This window comes from Oncorhynchus nerka, linkage group LG4 (assembly GCF_034236695.1).
Source record: "Oncorhynchus nerka isolate Pitt River linkage group LG4, Oner_Uvic_2.0, whole genome shotgun sequence".
Taxonomy (NCBI): Eukaryota; Metazoa; Chordata; class Actinopteri; order Salmoniformes; family Salmonidae; genus Oncorhynchus; species Oncorhynchus nerka.
The window spans coordinates 69,281,544-69,308,657 of record NC_088399.1 but is presented as its reverse complement, the minus strand read 5'-3'; the positions used below and the strand labels follow the sequence as shown (position 1 = coordinate 69,308,657).

The 27,114-nt window shown below is 42.8% G+C and overlaps 1 pseudogene; it reads right to left on the bottom strand.

The window, feature by feature from the left end:
- Positions 1-3,277: 3,277 nt before the first annotated feature.
- On the bottom strand, positions 3,278-19,336 carry LOC115126910 (CMP-N-acetylneuraminate-beta-galactosamide-alpha-2,3-sialyltransferase 1-like; annotated as a pseudogene).
- Positions 19,337-27,114: the final 7,778 nt, after the last annotated feature.

Here is a 27,114-nt window from a genome sequence, read left to right as displayed (position 1 = left end):
CCTCCCTCCAGCCATCCTCCTTGGCCTCATGTCAGTGTTTTCCAGCATTGTTTCTCACCTGTCCAGAATGTGTTCGATTTGGTTGGGAGAACAAGGGGTCAGGAGTTGATTCTTGGTGGTGCACAATGTCACTGCTCTCCTGACCCAGGCCCATTGTTGGGTCAACCAGTGGCCTGGGCCTCTTGGCTGGGAATCATTTCTACCCAATCTGCTCTGGGGTAGTGGTGTGCATTCCAAAAGGGCACCATATTCCCTATATAGTGAACTACTTTTGACCAAAGTAATGCACTATATAGGGAATAAGGTGCCATTTCGGATTCAACCCTGGGAGCTGGGAAGGAATGGCTTTGGAGACCCCTCTGACCCTAAACATATCCACAATGCCTCTCCCCAAACACACCCATTTCTGAACAAAGCTTTTTGATAAATGTGATCGAGCTCTGTCATGTGTGGATAGCTATGCTTGTCCCCAATTGTAGACTATACTTTATAATATATTGCGTTGTGAGCCGTGTAACTGTTAATTGGGATTTTTTTTTTTACATTTGAGTAATTTAGCAGACGCTCTTGTCCAGAGCAACTTAAAGTATTGAGTGCATACTTTTTAAAATTTGTACTTTTTTGAAGATGCAAGTGAACTGCATTTTTTGTTGATTGTGCAAGCTGTCAAATAAGATGCATGAATGTTATCCAGTGGTGGAAAAATACTTTAAAGTATTACTTAAGTAGTATTATGGGGTATCTGATTCAGTACTTTACTATTTATATTTGACTACTTTTACTTCACTACATTCCTAAAGAAAATTATGTACTTTTTACTCCATACATTTTCCCTGACACTCGAAAGTACTCGTTACATTTTGAATGCTTAGCAGGACAGGAAAATTGTCTATTTCACAACCGTATCAAGAAAACATCCTGGTCATCCCTACTGCCTCTGATCTGGCAGACTCACTGAACACATGCTCCGTTTGTAAATTACGTCTAAGTGTTGGAGCGTACCCCTGGCTATCCTAAAGTATACAAGAAAGGTTGCTGTCTGGTTTGCTTAAGTATGAATCATTTCAAATTTCTTATATTAAGTATTAAAAGTAAATGTAATTGTTAAAATATACTTAAGTATATTTAAAACCAAATACTTTTAGACTTAAACTGAAGTAGGATTTTACTGGGTGACTTACTTGTCATTATCTATTAAGTTATCTTTACATTTACTAAAGTATGACAATTGGGTACTTTTTCCACCACTGATGTTATCCCACCTGGTTTGTGCCAAACGAGGGCTGTTTGGGGCTGTAAACATCCCCGACTGGAATCTGTTCTCTATCATCAGAGCTTTCAGTCAGGTGTTTGCTGCTGCTGGCTGCCTCCATCTCCTACTGGGAAGCAGATCAGTGCCATGTGTTGCTTGACCTGATAAAGACACTTACTACCACAGTCTGCATCCTTACCAATGCCGAAGTTCAGTGTCCTTCAATTCTGGTCAAGGGGACCCACAAGATGTGGACGCTTTTGTGCCACTCCAGCACGACTAATAAACCGGATGTGGGATGGCTAATGGACAAGCCCACAGTGCTCAGCTCTGTGGGCTGAATCAGAAGCTGGCAGTGATACCTGTGGGTCTCCATTGAATAACATTTCTCTCCTGATTTCAATGGAATGCTTAAATTAATTTTATGATGACTGTTCTACATAAACTCTTAATCTGTGTATCTCAGTTGTAATATCCACTCCTTAGCTCTAACATACTCTGGAGGACACCATACAGACAGTCTATACAGTGCTAAGACTACAGTTAATGTAAACATCCTACACTCAGCTGTGAGTTGGCAGCAGAGGCTGGGAGAAGGCTGTTTACTTTAACTGGCTTGGATAGACGACCAACCAAGCAGGAAGACAGACAGCAGGTCCATGCTAGGGATGGAGGATTGTCGTCTACCTGGTGCAGCCCGGTATGGCCAGCACCGAGCTACCTCAACTCTATAACAGGGTGATATCTCAGGAAACAAGGATAGAAAAAGACCAGGATTTTTATTAAGTTTAATCCATAGACTGGTCCTTTGGAGGAAAGATTGTTGATATATATTTTACGTTTATATTTTAAAGCATAATTGAGAAAAAATTAATTGAAGTTGAAATGTTTGACATTTTGGCCTTACACAGGCCTTTAAAACGCCTTCATTTTAAATCTGTTGGTGCTACAAAAATCGGTACCACTTGCTCTGTAGTGAGTTGTATTTTATTTTTTCTCTCATTAATTTATGAACTTTTTTTTATTTTGGGCAAATTTTCTATTGTTGAACATAATACACTCTACAACATGGCTCTCTAACCCGGTTCCTCGAGAGCTACTGTCCTGTAGGTTTTTACTCCAACCCTAATCTAGTGCACCTGATTCTAATAATTAGGTGGTTAATAAACTGAAATCAGGTTAGTCACAACTGGGGTTGGAGTGAAACCTACACGTGGGTAGTGCTACATGAACAGGATTGGAGAGCCCTGCTCTGCAGGCATATCAAAGTTCCAGAGTAGGATGTCTGCTACCTTTTTTAAATGATTTTTTTTAGAGTTGTGATCCAATTTGTAAGCATTACCTACAGAGTGAGTGATTAAAAGAAAATTCAAAAATCATGGCCGCCATCTGTTGGTGGATGTGCAATGATACAAGTAAAAGAGAGCTGTGATAGGTTACATTGCCTACTATGCCAATTTCTCTGTATAAAATTGTCCGTAACTTTAAAACTAGCAGGGATCCAACCCGAGACGTTAATATGTCTGTAGAGTATATTATGTTCAACAATGTATGAAGTTTGTATTTCTTGGTATGTGACTTGTCCTGTTGTTGCTGTATGACATTATTTGTTATGATTAACTGACAAGCTGGCCATAAGCTCCTTGCCACTTCTCATTCACTCAGTCGTGTTTTATGAGGATGATAAAACATTTAAATGAATATGTAAGTGATCATTTTGAATAAAGTCATATTTCATAGCAATGAGGTGTCACCGTCTAACAATGTAACACATTATACCACTGTTTAGCCTCTAGATGTCAGTGTTGTACTTATGGTCATACATCGATGTGATAAATCCATACAGACCAAAGGGCATGAAAGCCTAACTGATGCAGGTGGTGTATATTATTTTAATCAGTCAATGGAAAAGTATAAACAAAATCCTCCCAAGTAAGTAATAGTAACATTTACAGTAACAGTCCTTTCATTCAGGTAAGTAAAGTAACCAAATGAGTTTCAGAAAGTATAAAACTAGTTGTCCATGGCATCAAAAACAACCACCCTCACTCATGTACAACTCTAAATATCTTACTACAAGGGAGCCATTTGATTTAATGGCTAATAACTGCTGATTAATTTAAGTTAAAACGGAAACAATCGGTTCAAGTTCATGCAAACCCAACATTGGTAGTGTAGATAAAAGGTTAAACTGTTAAAATAAGATGTAAATGCTGTGCAATGTAGACAATAAAAACACCTATTTGATGATGACTTTGTTCAAAAGATTATTGCAGCATACAGCTGTGAATTCAATCATCTTGATGAATCATCAAAATCACTTAATATATCTGTAGTTTGATTTTTCCGAGAGCTTCATGACAACGCTGTACTCATAGTTTCCATCATGTATTCCAGTTTTGAGCCATTTATTGGTTAGTGCTTCCCAGTAGTGGTGCCAGTGGCCATCTTTGTCTTTACCAAATCCATACACATTCACCTGCAATTGGAATTAAATGTTTAGAGTTAGTTTAATAATAAGGTTTATGAAAGGTTGTATTTATGGCAATGTGATATTTTGTTTATGCAACCTATAGGTAGGGTTGAGCAATTCATTAGTTTGTTTTAGCACCAAATGCATGTATCACAAGAATCAAGTGGTATTTTTAAATCTAATTTATGTTTGCTTGTTCTCATGTATTTTTGGTCTCTTCTCCTTCTGCTGAGACTGTGCAGTTTAACATTTACACAAACACACAGCTCCTTGCCCTCCTACCATTCACAAAGATCAAATGTCACTTCTTCCTCTCTGACAAGTGGGTTTTAACAGGCAATTTGCATTTTTTGTTTGGTCCAACAAAATGGGTCATATGGGCACCGAAACACATTGAGACATTATTTGACTGTAATAGAGGAGAACTTAACCTTTCTAATGATGCTCTTTTTATGTATCAACTCCTCAAATTGCGCAAAGAGCAGACAATACTAAAATGAAAGTAGCCTGTCAATGAACATTCATTCTGTCATGCACGGGTACTGCTAGCAGCATTTTAGCCACAGACTGTTATACTTGCTGTCTAGTCTGTGTTTTATAAATGTGCAATGAGCATTGAAACTAAGTAATTGGCCACTCGTTCTCATTCTGAGAGATAAGGTGGCCACTTGATTTCAACATCTGAACAAAGTGGACAGACTAGCATGCTGTTCAAACGGTTGGAGATGGAAAGAAGTGTGTGTTCATAACAATTCAACTGTTCTACACTAAACAAAAATATAAATGCAACAATTTCAAAGATTTTACTGAGTTACAGTTCATATAAGTAAATCAGTCACTTGAAATAAATAAATTAGGCTCTAATCTATGGGTTTCACATGACTGGGAATACAGAAAAAAAGGTATGTACGTGGATCAGAAAACCAGTCAGTATCTGGTGTGACCACCATTTGCCTTATGCTCGACACATCTCCTTCACATTGAGTTGAGCATGCTGTTGATTGTGTCCTGTGGAATGTTGTCAGTCCAGGGCTGTCCCCGAAAAAAAAAAATCTTTGTCCACCTACAGTTGTCTGTTCTTTCGACCAATCAATTGGTCGAAATGTTTTAACTTGTACTTTTCCCCATATAGACACACCCTATGTGTTTTAATAAAATCAACTATATGTAGGCTACTGGGCTTGTCTGATGCTTTAAGCACAGTTATCACACTCTTCTCTGGTCTGGACCTCTGGCAGTCTCTGTGGGGGTACCACATGGTTCAATTCTCAGGCCGGCCCTTTTCTCTGTATATATCGATGATGTCGCTCTTGCTGCGGGTCATTCCTTGATCCGCCTCTACGCAGACGACACCATTCTGTATACTTCTGGCCCTTCTTTGGACGCTGTGTTAACAAACCTCCAAAAGAGCTTCAATGCCATACAGCTCTCCTTCCGTGGGCTCCAACTGCTCTTAAACGCTAGTAAAACTAAATGCATGCTTCAACCGATCGATGCCCGCACCCACCCGCCGAACCAGCATCACTACTCTGGACGGTTCTGACTCAGAATATGTGGACAACTACAAATACCTAGGTGTCTGGTTAGACTGGAAACTCCCCTTCCAGACTCATATTAAGAATCTCCAATCCAAAATTAAATCTAGAATTGGCTTCCTATTTCGCAAACAAAGCCTCCTTCACTCATGCTGCCAAACATACCCTTGTAAAACTGACTATCCAACCGATCCTTGACTTCGGGATTGTCATTTACAAAATAGCCTCCAATACTCTACTCAGCAAACTGGATGCAGTCTATCGCAGTTCCATCCGTTTTGTCACCAAAGCCCCATATACCAACCACCACTGCGACCTGTATGCTCTCGTCGGCTGGCCCTCGCTACATATTCGCCGCCAGACCCACTGGCTCCAGGTCATCTAAGTCTTTGCTAGGTAAAGCCCCACCTTATCTCACCATAACAACACCCACCCGTAGCACGCGCTCCAGCAGGTATATCTCACTGGTCATTCCCAAAGCCAACACCTCCTTTGGCCAACTTTCCTTCCAGTTCTCTGCTGCCAATGATTGGAACGAATTGCAAAATCCGCTGAAGTTGGAGACTTATATTTCCCTCTCAAACCTTAAGCATCAGCTGTTTGAGCAGCTCACCGATCGCTGCAGTTGTACACAGCCCATCTGTTTATAGCCGGTCCAGCTTTCTACCTGATCCCCATATTGTTTTTATTTACTTTTTGCAACACCAGTATTTCTAATTGCACATCATCATCTGCACATCTATCACTCCAGTGTTAATTTACTAAACTGTAATTACTTCGCTACTATGGCCCATTTATTGCCTTACCTCCTTACTCCATTTGCACACACTGTATATAGATTTTTCTATTGTGTTATTGACTGTACTTTTGTTTATCCCATGTGTAACTCTGTTGTTTTTTGTCACACTGCTTTGCTTTATCTTGGCCAGGTCGAAGGTGTAAATGAGAACTTGTTTTCAACTGGCCTACCTGGTTAAATAAAGGTGAAATACAAAAAAAATCTGTTAAAAAAATGGCTGTGCGAAGTTGCTGGATATTGATGGGAACTGGAACACACTGTCCTATATGTCGATCCAGAGCATCCAAAAATACTCATCGGGTGACATTTTTGGTGAGTATGCTGGCCATGGAAGAACTGGGACATTTTCAGCTTCCAGTAATTATGTACAGATCCTTGCGACATTGGGGCCGTACATGTATACAGATCCTTGTGACATGAGGCTGTGTGCATTATCATGCTGAAACATGAGGTGATGGTGATGGATGAATGGCACAACAATGGGCCTCAGGATCTCGTCACAGCATCTCTGTGCATTCACAATGCAATTGTGTTCATTGTCCGTAGCTTATACCATAACCAAACCACTACTATGAGGCACTGTTCACAACGTTGATATCTCAAACCGCTCGCCCTCACACGATGCCATACACACTGTCTGCCATCTGCCTGGTAGAGTTGAAACTGGGATTCCTCCATGAAGAGCACACTTCTTCAGCATGCCAGTGGCCATCGAAGGTGAGTATTTGCACACTGAAGTTGTAAACGGCGCAGAACTGTAGTCAGGTCAAGACCCCGGTGAGGACGACGAGCACGCAGATGAGCTTCCCTGAGACGGTTTGTGACATTTTGTGCAGAAATTCTTCAGTTGTGCAGATCCACAGTTTATCGGCGGTTCGGGTGGCTGGTCTTAGACGATCCTGCAGGTGAGTAAGCCTGATGTGGAGGTCATGGCCTGGTGTGGTTACACGTGGTCTGTGGTTGTGAGCCCGGTTAAACATCACATTTTCTAAAACAATGTTGGAGGCGGCTTATGGTAGAGAAATTAACTTCAAATTCTCTGGCAACAGCCCTGGTGGACATTCCTGCAGTCAGCATGCCAATTGCATGCTCCCTCAAAACTTGAGACATCTCTGGCATTGTGTTGTGTGCAATAACTGCACATTTTGGTGGCCTTTTATTGTCCCCAGCACAAGGTGAATCTGTGTAATGATCATGCTGTTTAATCAGCTTCTTGATATGCCACACCTGTCAGGTGGATGGATTATCTTGGCAAATGAGAAATGGTCACTAACAGGGATGTAAACACATTTGTGTACACAATTTGAGAGAAATAAGCTTTTTGCGCATATTAACAATTTCTGGGATCTTTTCTTTCAGCTCATCAAACCAACATTTTGCATTTATATTTTTGTTCAGTATACCTTGTTAGCTAGAAAATAGATCCACGTTGGCTAGACATTAAAGTGGAACTGACAGCGTTTGAGCAACATTAAATATGATTTAAATCTGCTAATATACACCCCCAGGAGGAATATGATGCCTTTTTGTTTGACATTTTCTGACAAGCGACCACTTCGAAATGCCCATTTTTACATTTCATACATTCATAGAATTGTAATGACCTGACTAGATCATAAATGAACAATTGTCCAGACAGAGGCTTGAGTTTGCGAATTGACGGTTTATTGAACCAACTTTACACAGGCTACTGTTTGGGCCGTAGCACACGCCAAATAGATGACAGATAACCCACAAGCCAATCGTGACCTTCTCTTGTGAAACCCAGACGTAAGAGAGAGAGAACAAAGGCTGAACCTGGTCTTAACTTCCAATGCCCAACCCCCCTCCACGCCACTCCGCCAACCACCAGGATGCCCGGCATCAGAACATTCCAGGCATTCCCGTGATTGGCAGATAGCCGGTTGATTGACATGTCGGACCCCGCGAACACCGGGTACTGGTCAGTACAACACAACCACCTCCTAGCCTAGCACATAACACACAGCTGTCTGTGCGGGTCGCTACACAGCCCCCCCACCACAAAGTCCCTCGTCCCCGAGGGAACAAACAAAGTCTCTGAAGCGACCCGGAGGTCTCCTTTGCCTGCGTGGCCGTGATGGTCGCAGAGTGCCCCTCTGGGAACCAGGGGATGAAGGCAGGGATATGGGGGACAAGGAAGCGGGAACGGGTAATACAGTCCGTGGTTCTGGGGAACCACGCGGTGACACAGGGGGGGAGACAGGGGGAGTGGGCTGTCTGGAGCCTTGTCTGCGGCACCTGAGGGTGGGTGCCTGGAGAATGTCATTGCCAGAGAGGGAATTGTGGTGGTTCCTGGGGTTTGGGGAGAAGAGGCCCCTCTGTATGGGGCTAACCTGTCCCGGTGCAGTGCCACCTTTCTCCCCCTGGGAGGAAGCTGCACCGGTACACAACCTCCCTACCCTCTCCAGGACACTGCAGGGTCCCACCCAGTGACTGTCCAACTTGGGGCAGCTGCCTTTTTTCCTTAGGGGGCTGTAGACCCAGACCAGCTCCCCAGCCACAAAGTGCCTTCCCGGGTGTGCACGTCATAGTTCCTTTTCTGCCTCACACCTGCATTCACCAGCTGCTCTCTGGCGAAGGTGTGGGCTGTCTCAGGCGGTCCTGGAGTCTCCGGGCATACTCCGGCCCCGGAGGAACATGAGGGCTATCCAGGGGCCGACCAAACGCCATCTCCGCAGGGGTGCGGATCTCTCTCCCCAGCATGAGGAGGGCAGGCGTGCAGGAGGTGGAGTCTTGGACAGCGGAGCGGCATGCCATGAGGACCATAGGCAGGTGCTTGTCCCAGTCACGCTGGTGTTTGGAAGAGACGATGGCCAGCTGCTGTCCAAGCGTTTTGTTGAAGCGCTCCACAAGGCCATCACTTTGAGGATGGAGAGGAGTAGTGCGGGTCTTGTGCATACCCAGCCTCTCACACATGGTGGCGAACACACGGGACTCAAAGTTTCTGCCTTGGTCGCTGTGGATGGACTCTGCAGCTCCAAACCTGCTGAACATCCCCACTGTCAGGGCGTCGACGATGGTCTCTGCCTCCTGGTCAGGCAGAGCATAGGCCTCGGGCCATTTTGTGAAATAGTCCATGGCCGTGAGCACCCAGCGGTTTCCACTGTCTGTGGTGGGGAACGGCCCAACTACATCCACTCCCACCCTCTCCATGGGAGCCCCCACTGGGAACTGTTGGAGCTGAGCATGAGAGCGGCCTGGGGGCCCTTTCTCGCTGTGCAGTTGTCACAGCGGCGACAAAAGTCCTCCACATCCCTCTTGTGCTGCCCCCAGTAGAAGCCCTGACGGAGACGGCGCAGTGTTTTTGTGACCCCAAAGTGTCCAGTCCCCACCCCCATGAGTACTCTGGAGCACAGCCTCCCGCAATGCTTTTGGGACCACCACCTGCCACCTCTCCTCTCCCGTAGCTGACTCCTTCCATGCCCGCTGTAGCACGCCATCAGCCAGCCGCAGTCTCTCAAACTTCGACCACAACCCTTTGGTCGCGAGTGAGAGCGCTGTCACCTCTTCCCATGGTGGCCTCACCTGCGCCTCTACCCACTGTAGCACTGGCTGTAGGTCTGTGTCCCGTCCCTGCTGCTGCCGCCATTCAGCCACGTCGACAGTCTGCAGCTCACAGCAGACAGGCCCGCTCGCTCGACACACTGTGGCACAGACACCCTCCTCTGCCCGCAGCTCTCTCTCCCGTCCCTCTCTCCGTTCACAGTGGCGGCAGTCGTCTGCAGTACAGGGCCGACGGGACATGGCGTCGGCGTTGGAGTGGCGTGCCCCTGCCCTGTGCACCACCGTGAAGTCATACGGCTGAAGCTCCTCCAACCAGCGTGCCACCTGCCCCTCTGGCTCTCTGAAAGACATGAGCCACTGGAGAGCAGAGTGGTCAGTCCTTACAGTAAAGGGCAGACCACCCAGGTAGTACTTGAAGTGTTTGACGGAAGCCACAACAGCCAAGAGCTCCCGCCGGGTGACACAGTAGCGGCGCTCATGTTTGTCAAATGTTTTGCTGAAGTACGCCACCACTCTCTCCCCCTCTGGCCCCACCTGGGCCAGCACCCCACCCATGCCCACATTGCTCGCGTCTGTGTCCAGGATAAAGGGCAAGGTGAGGTCAGGGGGCGAGCACGGGGCCTCGATCAGTGCACGTTTGAGGGTGTTGAACGCCTCCTCACACTCCACTGTCCAAGTGAAAGCCTTGTCCTTCGGCAGCAGGCGGTTCAGTGGAGCAGCAACGCTTGAGAAGCCCCGTACAAACCTCCTGTAGTACGAGGCCAGGCCCAGGAAGCTCTTCAGCTGACGCTGGTCGGTGGGGTGGGCCAGTCTCTGACAGCCCCTACCTTGTCCTCCATGGTGCTGATCCCCTCCTTCCCCACTCGGTGGCCCAAGAAGGACACCTCTCTCCTCATGAAGTGGCACTTCTCGGGGTGGAGCTTCAGACCTGCGGCAGCCACCCTCTCCAGCACACGCCGTAGCGCCCCCAGGGCTGACTGGAAGGAGCTGCCATGGGCCAGGATGTCATCGAGGTATACCAGACACTGCTGTCGGGGATGCCATCCAGCACCCTGTCCATCAAACGCTCAAAAGTAGCTGGAGCGTTGCACAGGCCAAAGCACAGGACCTTGAACTGCCAGTGTCCTCTGTTAGTGGAGAACGCAGTTTTGGCTCTGGCCTCTGGGGAGAGGGGCACCGGCCAGTAGCCACTGCGGAGGTCTAGTGAGGAGAACCAGGAGGACCCCCTAACCAGGTCCAGCGACTCATTGATACGTGGTATGGGGTATGAGTCCTTCCTGGTTACCTCATTCAGCCGCCTGTAGTCCGCACAGAACCTCAGCTTGCCCCCCTTCTTCGGAACCATGACGACTGGCGCCGCCCAGGGGCTGTCTGAGGGCTCATGTGTCATGGAGGTAGCTGGGGGAATGTAACACACCGCCGTAGGTGACAGGGGGACTGAGCAAGTCCCCCTGGCCAAAGCAAGTCTCTTCTTCTTATTAGTGTACTTTTGTAGTGGTTTCTTTGCAGCAATTCGATCATGAAGGCCTGATTCATGTCAATCTCCTCTGAACAGTTGATGTTGAGATGTGTCTGTTACTTGAACTCTGTGAAGCATTTATTTGGGATGCAATCTGAGGCTGGCAACTCTAATGAACTTATCCTCTGCAGCAGAGGTAACTCTGGGTATTCCTTTCCTGTGGCGGTCTTCATGAGAGCCAGTTTAATCATAGCTCTTGATGGTGTTTGCGACTGCATTTGAAGAAACTTTCAAAGTTCTTGACATTTTCCAGATTGACTTACCTTCATATCTTAAAGTAATGATGGACTGTCATTTCTCTTTGCTTATTTGAGCTGTTCTTGACATAATATGGACTTAGCCCTATTTTGTAAAAGACCATCTTCTGAATATCAATCCTACCTTGTCACAACACAACTGATTGGCTGAAATGCATTAAGAGGGAAAGAACTTCCACAAATGAACTTTTAACAAGGCTAACCTGTTAATTAAAATGCGTTCTGGGTGACTAACTCATGAAGCTGGTTGACAGAATGCCAAGTGTGTGTAAAGCTGTTATCCATGCAAAGGGGGGCTACTTTGAAGAATCTGAAATATAAAATATATTTTTATTTGTTTTGCACTTTTAGTACATGATTCCATATGTGCTATTTCATACTTGTGATGTCTTCACTATTATTCTACAATGTATAAAATAGTAAAAATAACAAAACAAACTTTTGACTGGTCCAAACTTTTGACTGGTGTGTGTGTGTGTGTGTGTGTGTGTGTGTGTGTGTGTGTGTGTGTGTGTGTGTGTGTGTGTGTGTGTGTGAATCACCCATACATTTGAAATTGTTAGGCCATATCACCCAGCCCTACTTAAAGCCATTAGATGTCAGTGTTGTTCCTCCATACTCCCATTGTGTGTAGTATACAGTGTGTATTGTGTGTCATTTCTTTATTATCCAGTGTGTCTTGCTGAGAAAGTACACTCATATCCACATTCCTAGCAGTGCATGTATTTGGATATGTATAAGAAGTCTTACCTCGTCACAAATGTGTATGGCTAATATTAAAGCCATGAATCCAGTAGAGGGGTATTTGCCTTGATAGTCAAGCCAGACTTGATGAACATATTTCATAAATGCAGGATTAAGAACCAAGACCTGTGTGGAATATAATATACATAACATGTATATATCAATGTGATTCAATTAGAAAAAGAGGAATGATGACTTGTGATACATCAAATTTGAGAACTTACACTGTTTGATTTACACTGTTACATTTGATATTGTCGGAGAGTAGATGGCATGATGCACTGTTCGTACATTCTGATGGAGACTCAAACTATGAGCCAGGTCATGACTATTAATGACACATTTGCCTTTAGGCAAATACCAATCCAAATAATTTCTGACCTCACTGCCTCTTTTTTTAGGAAACCACCCATACCAAGAACCATATTTAATTTATTTAAATGTATGTATATACGTAGAGTTATTTATCGTAGTAGATGGCTCTGCCCATACCTAACACAGATCCTCAATTACAAGCATTACAAGTGTATCATAGTGTCCAAAATATAAAAATATAATTTATTAGATATCATTGACTCTGTAGATGTTTTGTAGTAAAGTAAGTAGACTGACACTGGAATGGCTATAGGAGCAGGAGCCTATATCCTGTTTCTGTAAGGTGAGGCAGCTTGATGTACAAGTATCACCCCTTGACATGATGCTAGTCTATCGCAGGGCTTTATCCTCAATCTATCTCCTTAAAGCTGAGTGCCAAGCAGAGACCCACTGGGTCCCATTTTTTTTGTCTTCGGTATGACTCTGCCGGGGATTGAACTTCCAACCTTCCAATCTCAGGGCGGACACTAACCACAAGGCCACTAGATGATGATAATAATAATAGTAAATACATCATGATCAACAAGGTACTCACTCACCAAGTCTTTGTTGGCCTTTATCTTTGGTCTAAGAGGTAAATATGAGCTGTTGAATAAAATAAGACTGATTTCATTCCGAGGTGCTACGTAATCTTATTAAAATGCATGGTGTAACAAACTGCTAGACTAATCAAAATTGAATCTATAATAAGTGGTTACTCACTAAGCGATGTTCGATCCATTGGTGATGGCGCCGGGTAGCCACTGAAGGTCCAGAGTCTTGAAAGGGATCAGCAGGAACCTGGTGGTGTTGTCCAGATCTATAGCACTCTCTGGGTACATGACTTGATGTGTGGTCCGGCTTCCTACATCCTCCTCATAGCTAAAGGTAGGAGCCATGTTCATTCTGGATAACGCAGTAAAAACAATAAGCAGTGACCCATATCATGACAACAATATTTCAAAGCACTTGAATTCAAAACACATAGTGACAGCATTGGTAGCGCCTTTGAGGGCTATCTCTGTTTTAAAGTCAGTTGATTTCTTCTTATTCTACTTCTAATGGTTTAATGGCAGTCAGTAAACAAACTGAAATGGTGCTCACCTGGAGTGTGCGGTCTGAACAGGCATAAAGCCAAGGTTGGTGGTTTATTGCCACCCCCAGCTAAAGAATGTTTTCTCCTTTTTCCTGGAGTGTGCACTTGTTCACTACTTCTCACAAATCCAAAAGCATTGGATTGGTGGAGGCATGGGCTATTGGGAATTTCCACCATATTTCCTATCTAGTCATTTCCTTTCAAATCATTAAAGGGAAGTGAACAAGTACACATTTGGAGGTAGGAGGGATAGCTAACCCCTCCTGCTGAGTCCTCAATGGCACGGCCCATGCTGAAACAAACGTTGTGGAAGGTCTATCAACACCCCACCCTTTGTTGGCCTATACCTTATGATGACATCATTGGAGTCTGAGGGCTCCGTAGTGGGAGCCCTTGAGGTTCCCAGAGTTCCCCACCACAGCACAGGTCCTACAGCGCTCAGGGCCTGCATCCATGTAGAGGTCGTCATCAGGGATGACCTGGAACAAGTGTTCCACCACCTCTCTGAAGGTGGCTGTGCTACGGTCATCCTGCAATTTCTGGTGATAAGGTAAGATAGTACTTTATTTGATTCCACCAGCCAATAGCCTACATAAAACACAACAGACACCAAAAACTTCACAATGCAAATCACACACCATAACTTCAGAGAAAATCCTCACACTGAAGTGATATCTGATTGTATTTCATGGTTTCATGTTTACGTTTTCAACTGCCCAGGGACTGCAAATGGAAATTAGCTGTTGGCTAAATCTGGTGCAATGGATCAGGATAATGAGACTGTTTTTGTTCAACATTGTCTCTGTCCAAATTAACGTAATATGTCAATAAAAATACATAAGTATTGAATCCAGCCACCTGCTCTTTACACTGAAGTTATTGTTGATGACAATAGCAAACAGTTGTCCGTGACCGTGCTTTTAAACTGCAGCCTAAAACATCCAATAAGAGTTCATTCTGAAAAAAAACTCCCACATATGAACACCTCATTATGAAAATACAAATAAAAACATGCGACTACATTAAGCTATTGGAGGTTCTTAACTTGAGAAAACAATAGGCATGTTTTGACATTTGAATGTATTGTAGTGATCCACACTATATGAGCTACGTTACAACTGGGTTAACCCAATTGTTGCGATGAGTATATGTGTGTTTGTCTTTCACTTCAGCGACCTGGGTTCGCTTCCCTGCCCTGCCATTCACGACAGTATAGTGGGAGTTTGGAGCATTCATTGACCAACAGGAACATTAATTGGCTAATCTACAAAGGACACTACTGTTTCTGCACAGTTGACCAGTTGTTCTTTAGAAATGGGGTAGGATACTGTAATGAAGTTTTGAATAATAAATTACCCACCACAGGTCACTTTTCCAATTTGTTTTAGTTTTATTTTATGACATAGGATAGTATATATTGTTGCTTTGTAGGTCTGTGTATCTAGGTTAGGGTGTCTTGGGGTTAAACAACCCCCTCCAGTAATTTTCACAGAAACCACTCTGTCACCCCCAAAAAACTTACACTTTCCCTGGATGCCACTAGTCTTGCTATATATATATATACACGCACACACACACACACACAAACACACGTGTGTGTGTGTGTATGTATATGTACACTACCAGTCAAAAGTTTTAGAACACCTACTCATTCAAGGGTTTTAATTTATTTTTGCTTTTTTCTCAATTGTAGAATAATAGTGACGATGTCAAAACTATGAAATAATCTAGAAGAAAAAGAAACGCACACCTATTAAGACGAGGTACTGGCTAGCGGAGTAGAAACTTGAAAATAAAAGAGAGCCGCACACTCTAGGAGCTCAGATGCAAACATTTAATTACCAACGTTTCGACAGCCACGCTGTCTTCATCAAACTATGAAATAACACATATGGAATCATGCAGTAACCAAAAAAGTGTTAAACAAATCAAAAAATATGTTTTTATATTTGAGATTCTTCAAATAGCTACCCTTTGCCTTGATGACAGCATTGCACACTCTTGGCATTCTCTCAACCAGCTTCACCTGTAATGCTTTTCCAACAGTCTTGAAGGAGTTCCCACATATGCTGAGCTCTTGTTGGCTGCTTTTCCTTCACTCTGCAGTCCAACTGGAGGTTGTGGAGGCCAGGTCATCTGATGCATGACTCCATTACTCTCCTTCTTGGTCAAATAGCCCTTACACAGCTTGGAGGTGTGTTGGATCATTGTCCTGTTGAAAAACAAATTATAGTCCCACCAAGCCGAAACCAAATGGGATGCGTATCACTGCAGAATGCTGTGGTAGCCATGCTGGTTAAGTGTGCTTTGAATTCTAAATAAATCAGTGTCACCAGCAAAGCACACCCACACTATAACACCTCCTCCTCCATGCTTTAAGGTGGGAAATACACATGCAGAGATCATCCGTTCACCCACACCGCGTCTCACAAAGACATGGTGGTTGGAACCAAAAATCGCAGATTTGGACTCTAGACCAAAGGACACATTTTTACCGGTCTCATGTCCATTGCTTATGTTTCTTGGCCCAAGCAAGTCTCTTCTTATTGGTCTCCTTAAGTAGTGGTTTCTTTGCAGCAATTTGCCTCATTCACACGGTCTCCTCTGAACAGTTGATGTTGAGGTGTGTCTGTTACTTGAACTCTGAAGCATTTATTTGGGCTGCAATATGAGGCTGGTAACTCTAATGAACTTATCCTCTGCAGCAGAGGTAACTCTGGGTCTTCCATTCCTGTGGCGGTCCTCATGAGAGACAGTTTAATCATAGCTCTTGATGGTTTTTGCAACTGCACTTGAAGAAACTTAAAAGTTCTTGAATTTTTCCAGATTGTCTGACCTTCATGTCTTAAAGTATGTCATGTCTTGCCATAATATGGACTTGGTCTTTTACCAAATAGGGCAATCTTCTGTATGAATAATCTTGGTTAATCTTGGTTTCATCAGACCAGAGAATCTTCTTTCTCATGGTTTGAGAGTCCTTTAGGTGCTATTTGGCAAACTCAAAGCAGGCTGTCATGTGCCTTTTACTGATGAGTGGCTTCCGTCTGGCTACTCTACCATAAAGGCTTGATTGGTTGTGTGCTACAGAGATGGTTGTCCTTCTGGAAGGTTCTCCCATCTCCACAGAGGAGCTCTAGAGCTCTGTCTTAGTGACCATCTGGTTTTTGGTCACCTCCCTGACCAAGGCCCTTCTCCCCCAATTTTGCCAGGCGGCCAGCTCTGGGAAGAGTCTTGGTGGTTCTGAACTTCTTCCATTTAAGAATGATGGAGGCCACTGTGTTCTTGGGGACCTTCAATGCTGAAGAAATGTTGTGGTTCCCTTCCCCAGATCGGTGCATTAACACAATCCTGTCTCTGAGCTCTACGAACAATTCCTTCGACCTCATGGCTTGGTTTTGCTTCTGACATGCACTGTAAATTGTGGTACCTTTTATATAGACAGGTGTGTGCCTTTCCAAATCATGTCCAATCAATTGCATTTTCCACAGGTGGACTCCAATCAAGTTATAGAAACATCTCAAGGATGATTAATGGAAACGGGATGCACCTGTTTCCACTTTGTCATTATGAGGTATTGTGTGTACATTGATGAGGAATATGTTTTATGTAATCCATTTTAGATTAAGGCTGTAACGTAACAAAATGTGTAAAAAGTCAAGGGGTCTGAATATTTTTCCCCGAATGCACTGTATGTGTGGACACCCCTTCAAATGAGTGGATTTGACTATTTCGCCACACCCGTTGCTGACAGGTGTATAAAGTCAAGTACACAGCCATGCAATATCCATAGACAAACAGTGGCAGTAGAATGGCCTTACTGAAGATTTCAGTGACTTTCAACGTGGCCCTGTCGTAGGGTCAGTTCGTCAAATTCGTCAAATCAGTTCGGCAAATTTCTGCCCTGCTAGAACTACCTCGGTCAACTGTAAGTGCTGTTATTTTGATGTGGAAATGTCTAGGAGCAACAACAGCTCAGCCGCAAAGTGGTAGGCCAAGCTCACAGAATGGGACTTCTTCTGTCCTTGGTTGCAACACTCACTACAAACTTTCTTTGGAATAAACGTCAGCGCAAGAACTGTTCGTCGGGAGCTTCATGAATTGCGTTTCCTTAGCCGAGCAGCTGAACACGAGCCTAAGATCCCTATGCACAATGCCAAGCGTCGGCTGGATTAGTGTAAAGCTCGCCGTCATTGGATTCTGGAGTAGTGGAAATGCGTTCTCTGGAGTGAGGAATCGTGGATCACCGTCTGGCAGTCCGACTGACGAATCTGGGTTTGGCGGATGCCAGAATGCTACCTGCGCGACTTCATAGTGTCAACTGTAAAGTTTGGCGGCGGAGGAATAATGGTCTGGGGCTGTTTTTCATGGTTCAGACCTCTTACTTCCAGTGAAGGGAAATCTTAACACTACAGCATACAATGACATTCTAGACAATTCTGTGCTTCCACGTTTGTGGCAACAGTTTGGGTAAGGCACTTTCCTGTTTCAGCATGACAATGCCCACATGCACAAAGTGAGGTCCGTACAGAAATGGTTTGTCAAGATGGGTGCGGAAGAACTTGACTGCCTGCACATAGCCCTGACCTCAACCCCATCGAACACCTTTGGGATGAATTGGAACGCTGATTGCGAGCCAGGCCTAATTGCCTAACACCGGTTCCTGACCTCACTAATGCTGTTGTGGCTGAATGAAAGCAAATTCCCGCACAATCTTCCAAACCGGAAATTCTATGCTACATTAGTTCTAGCACTAGCTGAGGAAAGATTGCTGTAACACAAAAACCACAATATGAATGAGCTAATAGCAATTACTATTTATAATTCGTCACATCACGGGCGAGCTCACCATTGATCGAAATAATTGAGTAAAACTTTCTAGAAATCGAAAGTAATCCGACGATGTGTAGTTTATGCATGCCGCCATGTTTGTTTTTTCACATCAACCAAAGATAATAAGAGGAGACTAGATGAGTTTGTTCTGTTTGCAGTATGCATGTTGAAGGGGGTGTGTCATCTACTATCATTCACTTCCCTTCATTCGCTTCTGGAAGTTTACTCAAAAGATGAGTGAATCATTCCTTCACCTCATTATAACATCTTTGATCTGACAGAATGCATAGAGCCATAGCATTATAGCATTAGCTCATTATAATCGGTACAACCTTTAGTACAAGTATTTGACTTGAAACAGCCTATAGATAATTAGCAGGCAGTGCGTGTTAACAGTCCTGTCACGTAACAGTCACATTTTGGAACAGTGAGTGCATTCTGACATCACATGCATAAAACAACTCACGCTGTGCTGACCATTAGAGACATTTGGAACTCACAGGGGAAAAGGTTAAGGGGTTGTTTCCCCCCAAGGTACCCTTCTATGGACGTGCGGTGACAATGCTTTTATTTGTCCAATTCTGTTAATTCTGCCATTTTGGTAAGGTATCATTTTAAAGAACAGTTGATCTAACAAAATATATATAATAATTACCCGCCACCACGCTCTGGTATCTTCATTAAGTTTCTTGTTCTCTCTGGTCAGAAATGGTTTGATAGACCTGATGAAGCGCTTCTGAAACCAGAGGTCATCATCCGGCTGAGTCATACATTTGATACATGCACAATGACTTGGAAAGATTTTCCCGCCCAGCAGCCGAAGGGCAATTTTTGCCAAATCAACAAGTGACTTGGAGAATAGCTGCCCAGTGTGTCCAGTATGTAACACAAAGATAGTGAGGCAGAGTAGAATGGTGATAAGACGGCCTTTTCTATGCCTGAAGATAATCATTTTGGGGGGTAGCAGGGGTATCTGTTGGGTGTCACAGAATCCTCAACACCTGTGAAGAGATCAATAATAAACTATTAATATCGTGCCATGTAGAATAGGTCTTAATAAAACAGCTGTGAATGTATAGGCATGAGCTCATTATAATCAGTACAACCTTTAGTACAAGTACATTTTTCCTGACGCCTTGCATTGTAATTACACAATGCTGCACAGTAGCCTAATGAAGGCTTTGTTCTGGTTTAGTCAACAAAGGTGATTTCATGACCATTGAATACCCACTGGTCTGCCGTTGAAATACAATTATTCAAAGATAACATTTTAATCCAGGAAAATGCCTCCTTGAGTTCTGATATCTTTTGCCAAATCCAAGGAGGGGCAAATGTGGGGGAAAATTCATCATCATTTGTCTGCAATAAATCAGTAGGCTTTTTGATTATTCTTACCTTAAACTTGCTCCTTGTTTTATCTTCCACAAAATCAGATTCACTTTGAGAGCTATGTTCTCTCATGCTGCTTCCTACAAATTCAAATGATGGGTGTGCGCAGGGTGCAGTGATTTTATCCGTGGGGCTGGAGGTGTAGGCTGCACTTAATTCAGGATTTATAGCATGCCGGGTGAGTACAGTTTAGTTGTTTGGCAGGTGAGTACAGTTTAGTTGTTTGGCAGGTGATTACAGTTTAGTTGTTTGGCAGGTGATTACAGTTTAGTTGTTTGGCAGGTGAGTACAGTTTAGTTGTTTGGCAGGTGAGTACAGTTTAGTTGTTTGGCAGGTGAGTACAGTTTAGTTGTTTGGCAGGTGATTACAGTTTAGTTGTTTGGCAGGTGATTACAGTGATTACAGTTTAGTTGTTTGGCAGGTGATTACAGTTTAGTTGTTTGGCAGGTGATTACAGTTTAGTTGTTTGGCAGGTGATTACAGTTTAGTTGTTTGGCAGGTGAGTACAGTTTAGTTGTTTGGCAGGTGATTACAGTTTAGTTGTTTGGCAGGTGAGTACAGTTTAGTTGTTTGGCAGGTGAGTACAGTTTAGTTGTTTGGCAGGTGAGTACAGTTGTTTGGCAGGTGAGTACAGTTTAGTTGTTTGGCAGGTGATTACAGTTTAGTTGTTTGGCAGGTGATTACAGTTTAGTTGTTTGGCAGGTGATTACAGTTTAGTTGTTTGGCAGGTGATTACAGTTTAGTTGTTTGGCAGGTGATTACAGTTTAGTTGTTTGGCAGGTGAGTACAGTTTAGTTGTTTGGCAGGTGATTACAGTTTAGTTGTTTGGCAGGTGAGTACAGTTTAGTTGTTTGGCAGGTGAGTACAGTTTAGTTGTTTGGCAGGTGAGTACAGTTTAGTTGTTTGGGACCATTCCACTTAGTCCTAAACCAAGTGCAACTCAACCCACCCGTTGCACCAGTCTGGCGAGGTAATCTGTATCACGTGTCACGCCTTGATCACACCGACAGCGTCATTACACAAAATGGTACGCAGCATCATCTGGATATGTGTGCAACAAAAGTTCAACATTCACCTTCTGCTACCATTTCTGTCAAGCAGTCTACACATACAGTTTGAAGCATACGTTGGATAAAACGCCAAGCTGCAAGGCAAACGCTGCATACGATTGGAAATGAATGTACTTTTGGTGTACCAAAATACAACAATGCTGTCGGTGTGATCGAGGCGTCACCCTACTTGTAGAGAAACGCCAATGCCATCCTCCTCTCTTTCATGTTGTCGAAACGGTCTATCACTCTTTCATACAGCACAAGCTTTTATTTTCGGTTGTCCTAGCCTAATTGGTTAAAATGCTTGCTTGGAAGCCTAACTTACATTCATGGGCAACGTTAGCTAGTAAACATTAGCCTTCTACAACAATGTATGAATAAATCATAAAAATCATTGGCCAGTATGGAGAATTAAGTAAAACCAGAAGTCCAAATCCCTATCTGTCAATGACATATGCTGTCAATGGGATTTGACAGGAGTGACTCCAAAATTCAAGCTGGCTTCCCTTGACAATTATCTTTTGGTGTGCCAGGGCCATTCACAGTTGAGCTCGCTCAGTTTAGCGCAACGCTGATTGGTACATGTTTTAAAACGTTTTTGTTTGTTGTCAAGGGAGGCCTGACGCTTACTGGCTTCCCTTCAATGCTATGGGCGGCAACAATGTCATACTCCTTTGGACCAGATATATGGAGCCAGATATCTGCCAAAAGGTTGAACAACGTTAGGATCGTAATCAAATCCATACGTAAATTGTTAGGATCGTAGGAAAAGCCATGTGTGAAACATGAAACGTAACCGTTCAATTACATCTGTAACCTTACAAACCCCTATGTTACTACTATGAATGAACATTTACACGTTCAATTAGATCTGTAACCTTACAAACCCCTATGTTACTACTATGAATGAACATTTACACGTTCAATTAGATCTGTAACCTTACAAACCTCTATGTTACCACTATGAATGAACATTTACACGTTCAATTAGATCTGTAAACATACAAACCTCTATGTTACTACTATGAATGAACATTTACACGTTCAATTAGATCTGTAACCTTACAAACCCCTATGTTACTACTATGAATAAACATTTACACGTTCAATTAGATCTGTAACCTTACAATCCTCTATGTTACTACTATGAATGAACATTTACACGTTCAATTAGATCTGTAACCTTACAAACCCCTATGTTACTACTATGAATGAACATTTACACGTTCAATTACATCTGTAACCTTACAAACCCCTATGTTACCACTATGAATGAACATTTACACGTTCAATTACATCTGTAAACTTACAAACCCCTATGTTACTACTATGAATGAACATTTACACGTTCAATTACATCTGTAAACATACAAACCCTACTGAATAACATTTACGTTATTAGATCTGAATGAACATTTACCACTATGAATGAACATTTACACGTTCAATTAGATCTGTAAACTTACAAACCCCTATGTTACTACTATGAATGAACATTTACACGTTCAATTACATCTGTAAACATACAAACCTCTATGTTACTACTATGAATGAACATTTACACGTTCAATTAGATCTGTAAACTTACAAACCCCTATGTTACTACTATGAATGAACATTTACACGTTCAATTAGATCTGTAACCTTACAAACCCCTATGTTACTACTATGAATGAACATTTACACGTTCAATTATATCTGTAAACATACAAACCTCTATGTTACTACTATGAATGAACATTTACACGTTCAATTAGATCTGTAAACTTACAAACCCCTATGTTACCACTATGAATGAACATTTACACGTTCAATTACATCTGTAACCTTACAAACCCCTATGTTACTACTATGAATGAACATTTACACGTTCAATTACATCTGTAACCTTACAAACCCCTATGTTACCACTATGAATGAACATTTACACGTTCAATTAGATCTGTAAACTTACAAACCCCTATGTTACTACTATGAATGAACATTTACACGTTCAATTAGATCTGTAAACTTAAAAACCTCTGTTACTACTATGAATGAACATTTACACGTTCAATTACATCTGTAAACTTACAAACCCCTATGTTACCACTATGAATGAACATTTACACGTTCAATTCTTACTTTACGTCTCCCTTTACTCAGTTACAGATCTTTTTTAAACGTACAAACTTTTGTCAGGAATGTGGCATCTGCAAAGGACATGAACCGAATGTAGCTAGTCGAAACGTAGCTAGTCGATCAAGCAACTCTAGCTCAGATGTTAGAGATGCTTTGCAGATTCCGGTTGAATTTCGAAAATAAAAGTCTAAAACTTGTTTTAGAATGGCATTCGATAATGACATTATTCCAGTAGATGCCATTGTATAGGCTTGGCCTTTCAGAAAATGACCGCCTGAACTGCGAAATAGAAAGTAAATATGATTTAGGCCTATTCCACTATCTAAATATGCCATGCTGTTGTGTGTTATTTAATGGCCATATAATTGCATAATGTATTTGTATAGCTGTGTGGGGCTACTGTGGTGATCATGTAACCTAATAAATTGCACTTTTCAGTATTTGGGAGCACAGACTGTAGGCCTTATATTAGACATTTTGACTGTTGTATTTGCAAATTACACTCTGTATGTAGGCTTATTATAGCCATTTGCTTTGTCCAACTCTAAATCAAATCAAATGTATTTATAAAGCCCTTCTTACATCAGCTGATATCTCAAAGTGCTGTTCAGAAACCCAGCCTAAAACCCCAAACAATGCAGGTGTAGAAATACGGTGGCTAGGAAAAACTCCAGAACCTAGGAAGAAGCCAGGCTCTGAGGGGTAGCCAGTCCTCTTCTGGCTGTGCCGGGTGGAGATTATAACAGAACTTGGCCAAGATGTTCAAATGTTCATAGATGACCAGCAGGGTCAAATCATTATTTTATCTATTTCATTTTACCAGGTAAGTTGACTGAGAACACATTCTCATTTGCAGCAACAACCTGGGGAATAGTTACAGGGGATGAATGATCCAATTGTAAACTGGGGATTATTAGGTGACTGTGACAGTTTGAGGGCCAGATTGGGAATTTAGCCAAGACACCAGGGTTAACACCCCTACTCTTACGATAAGTGCCATGGGATCTTTAATGACCTCAGAGAGTCAGGACACCCGTTTAACGTCCCATCCAAAAGACGGCACCCTACACAGGGCAGTGTCTCCAATCACTGCCCTAGGGCATTGGGATATTTATTAGACCAGAGGAAAGAGTGCCTCCTACTGGCCCTCCAACACCACTTCCAGCAGCATCTGGTCTCCCATCCAGGGACTGACCAGGACCAACCCTGCATAGCTTCAGAAGCAAGCCAGCAGTGGTATGCAGGGTGGTAATAATCACAGTGGTTGTTGAGGGTGCAACAGGTCAGCACCTCAGGAGTAAATGTCAGTTGGCTTTTCATAGCTGATCATTCAGTGTATCTCTACTGCTCCTGCTGTCTCTAGAGAGTTGAAAACAGCAGGTCTGGAACAGGTAGAACATCCGGTGAACAGGTCAGGGTTCCATAGCCACAGGCAGAACAGTTGAAACTGGAGCAGCAGCACGGCCAGGTGGAGTGGGGACAGCAAGGAGTCATCATGCCAGGTAGTCTTGAGGCATGGTCCTAGGGCTCAGGTCATCCGAGAGAGAGAACGAAATAATTAGAGAGAGCATACTTAAATTCACACAGGACACTGGATAAGACAGGAGAAATACTCCATATATAACAGACTGACCCTAGCCCCCCGACACAAACTACTGCAGCATAAATCCTGGAGGCTGAGACAGGAGGGGTCAGGAGACACCATGGCCCCATCCGACGATACCCCTGGATACCCCTGGACCCTATCACGCAAAGGCTATATCAATAAATGAGACAAAACAAAATATTCATTAAGGCTTAGCTATAACCTGTCCTGAGCTAAATAGTGCCTTCAACTTGAGACATCTGTGCATTGTGTTGTGTGACAAAACTGCACATTTTAGAGTTGCCTTTTATTGTCCCCAGCACATGGTGCACCTGTGTAATGATCATGCTGTTTAATTAGCTTCTTGATATGCCACACCTGTCAGGTGGATGGATTATCTTGCTCACTAACAGAGATGTAAACAAATTTGTTCACAAAATTTGAGAGAAATAATATTTGTGTGCGTATTTCTTGGATATTTTATTTCAGCTCATGAAACATGGGACTTTACATGTTGCATTTTATATTTCTGTTCTGCCTATTCAGGAGGAAGTTTGTATTCATAAATAAAATGTCACATTTTTTAAAACAAATTTGACATTTTTTTACCTCAGACTTCACCATGGCATGGAGCTAAAAAATGATGTAATCAGTCTGCAGTCTGATATACTTTGGGTGCGTTCGTTAACATAGGCAGCACAATTCTGATATTTTTTCCAAGAATGTATCTTTTCATATCAGATCTTTTTCAGAGCTGATCTGATTGGTCAAAAGACTGTGTAGGCCTAAACACTGCCTCTGGAACACACTGAGAAACACTTTAATTTAACCAGAAATTAAACTGTGCTGTTCTGTGACATTGTCAATCGAAGAGGGTATTTATCCTCCAACACTTTGCTCTATACCAATCACAAACCAGGTTTCCATCCAACCTTTTTAATGATGTTGGATAAAAAATGTCATGACAGGCTTGATGGGGAAAAAAGTATGTGTGCAAAGTATAGTGCATATAAAATTGAGTTTTGCAGTTAATTCCCATGTACCGAATTTAAAATACAAGTTTTAATGGGTTTCCATCGCATTCAAATCTACTGATGGTTTTGTCACAAAAACTGTTGCGTTAAATACCAAATGCGCCCACTCTGGTCTTGGCACGTGTGCTCCAGCCAACAGCTGGCGATACAGTGCGGGTAGGCTACCAACATTATGAGATTATTATGGATAATAGTGATATTATTTGTATTTGTCAAACAGCAGCCAAGCATCAATCATAATGTCACCAGAATAAGACCCTCAATGTTTATTGGAAAGCAGCAGCAAGCTTATCACCTTTCACGTTTACCACCTTGTGAAGATCATCATAAATGATTTAATCTGTAGCTTAATAAACTGAATGCTTTCCCGAGTTGTAGTGAGAGGACGACACATCATCGCGTGACTCCAAGTTTTGCCTACTTCGATATGATGGTTATCATAAAATGTATGATTTCTCACATCATACATTTTACAGACACAAAAAGATCCCACCATGTCAAACAAACCAATTGTCAGCATTTATAGAATTGTACCAGCATTTCATGCTTCTGTCATCCCAACCTGGTCTCCGAGCATTTCGTATTATTATTTACGTAAATTCGAGACACTCAATTTAGTATGATATGTTCCATTTTGTCACACTCTGATCTGTTTCACCTGTCTTTGTCTCCACCCACCTCCAGGTGTCACCTGTCTTCCCCATTATTCCCAGGGTATCTATTCCTGTGTTCTCTGTTTGTCTGTTGCCAGTTCGTCTTGTCAAGCTTACCAGCGTGTTTTCCGAGTCCCTGTCTTTCCTAGTCTCTGTTTTTCTAGTCCTCCCGGTTTTGACCTCTTGCCTGCCCTGACACTAAGCCCAGCTGCCTACCCTGATCTTGAGCCGGTCTGCCGCCCTGTACCGTTTGTACTCTGACCTGGTTTATGAACTTTTGCCTGACCTCGACCTGCCTCTTGCCTGCCCCTTGTTGTTCAATAAATATCAGAGACTCGAAGCATCTGCCTCCTGTGTCTGCATCTGGGTCTCGCCCTGCGTCGTTATCGATGTTGTATGTATGTATTCATTTGTAAATGTCATCATCCATGTCTTATGATATGTTCTACCTTGCTTGGTCTTTGGGGTTTTGGGCTGGCTTTCTGTATAAGCACTTTGTGACATCTGCTGATGTATAAAGGGCTTTATAAATGCATTTTGTTACGAATTGCAATTCATATGATATGTTACAAATTTGCAAAAGGTACAATGTTACAAATTTGCCATATGTATAATATATTACGAATTCCAATTTGTTGTGGCTAACCTTTAGCCAAGGTTAGGGGAAGTGTTAGCTAACATTAGGTCATTAATCTGCATGAAATGATTGGATGGAAACATAAGTAGTTGCAAAGTAGCTAAAATGCTAAAGTTGTCTGTGATGAGATTCAAACACACAACCTTTGAGTTGCTAGACCATACCAAACGTAACCTATAATACTAATTTACTACTGTATGTTACGTCTATGAGACCAGGCTAATCAGCACAGTTTATTACTTTTTTCATGCTTTAGGTA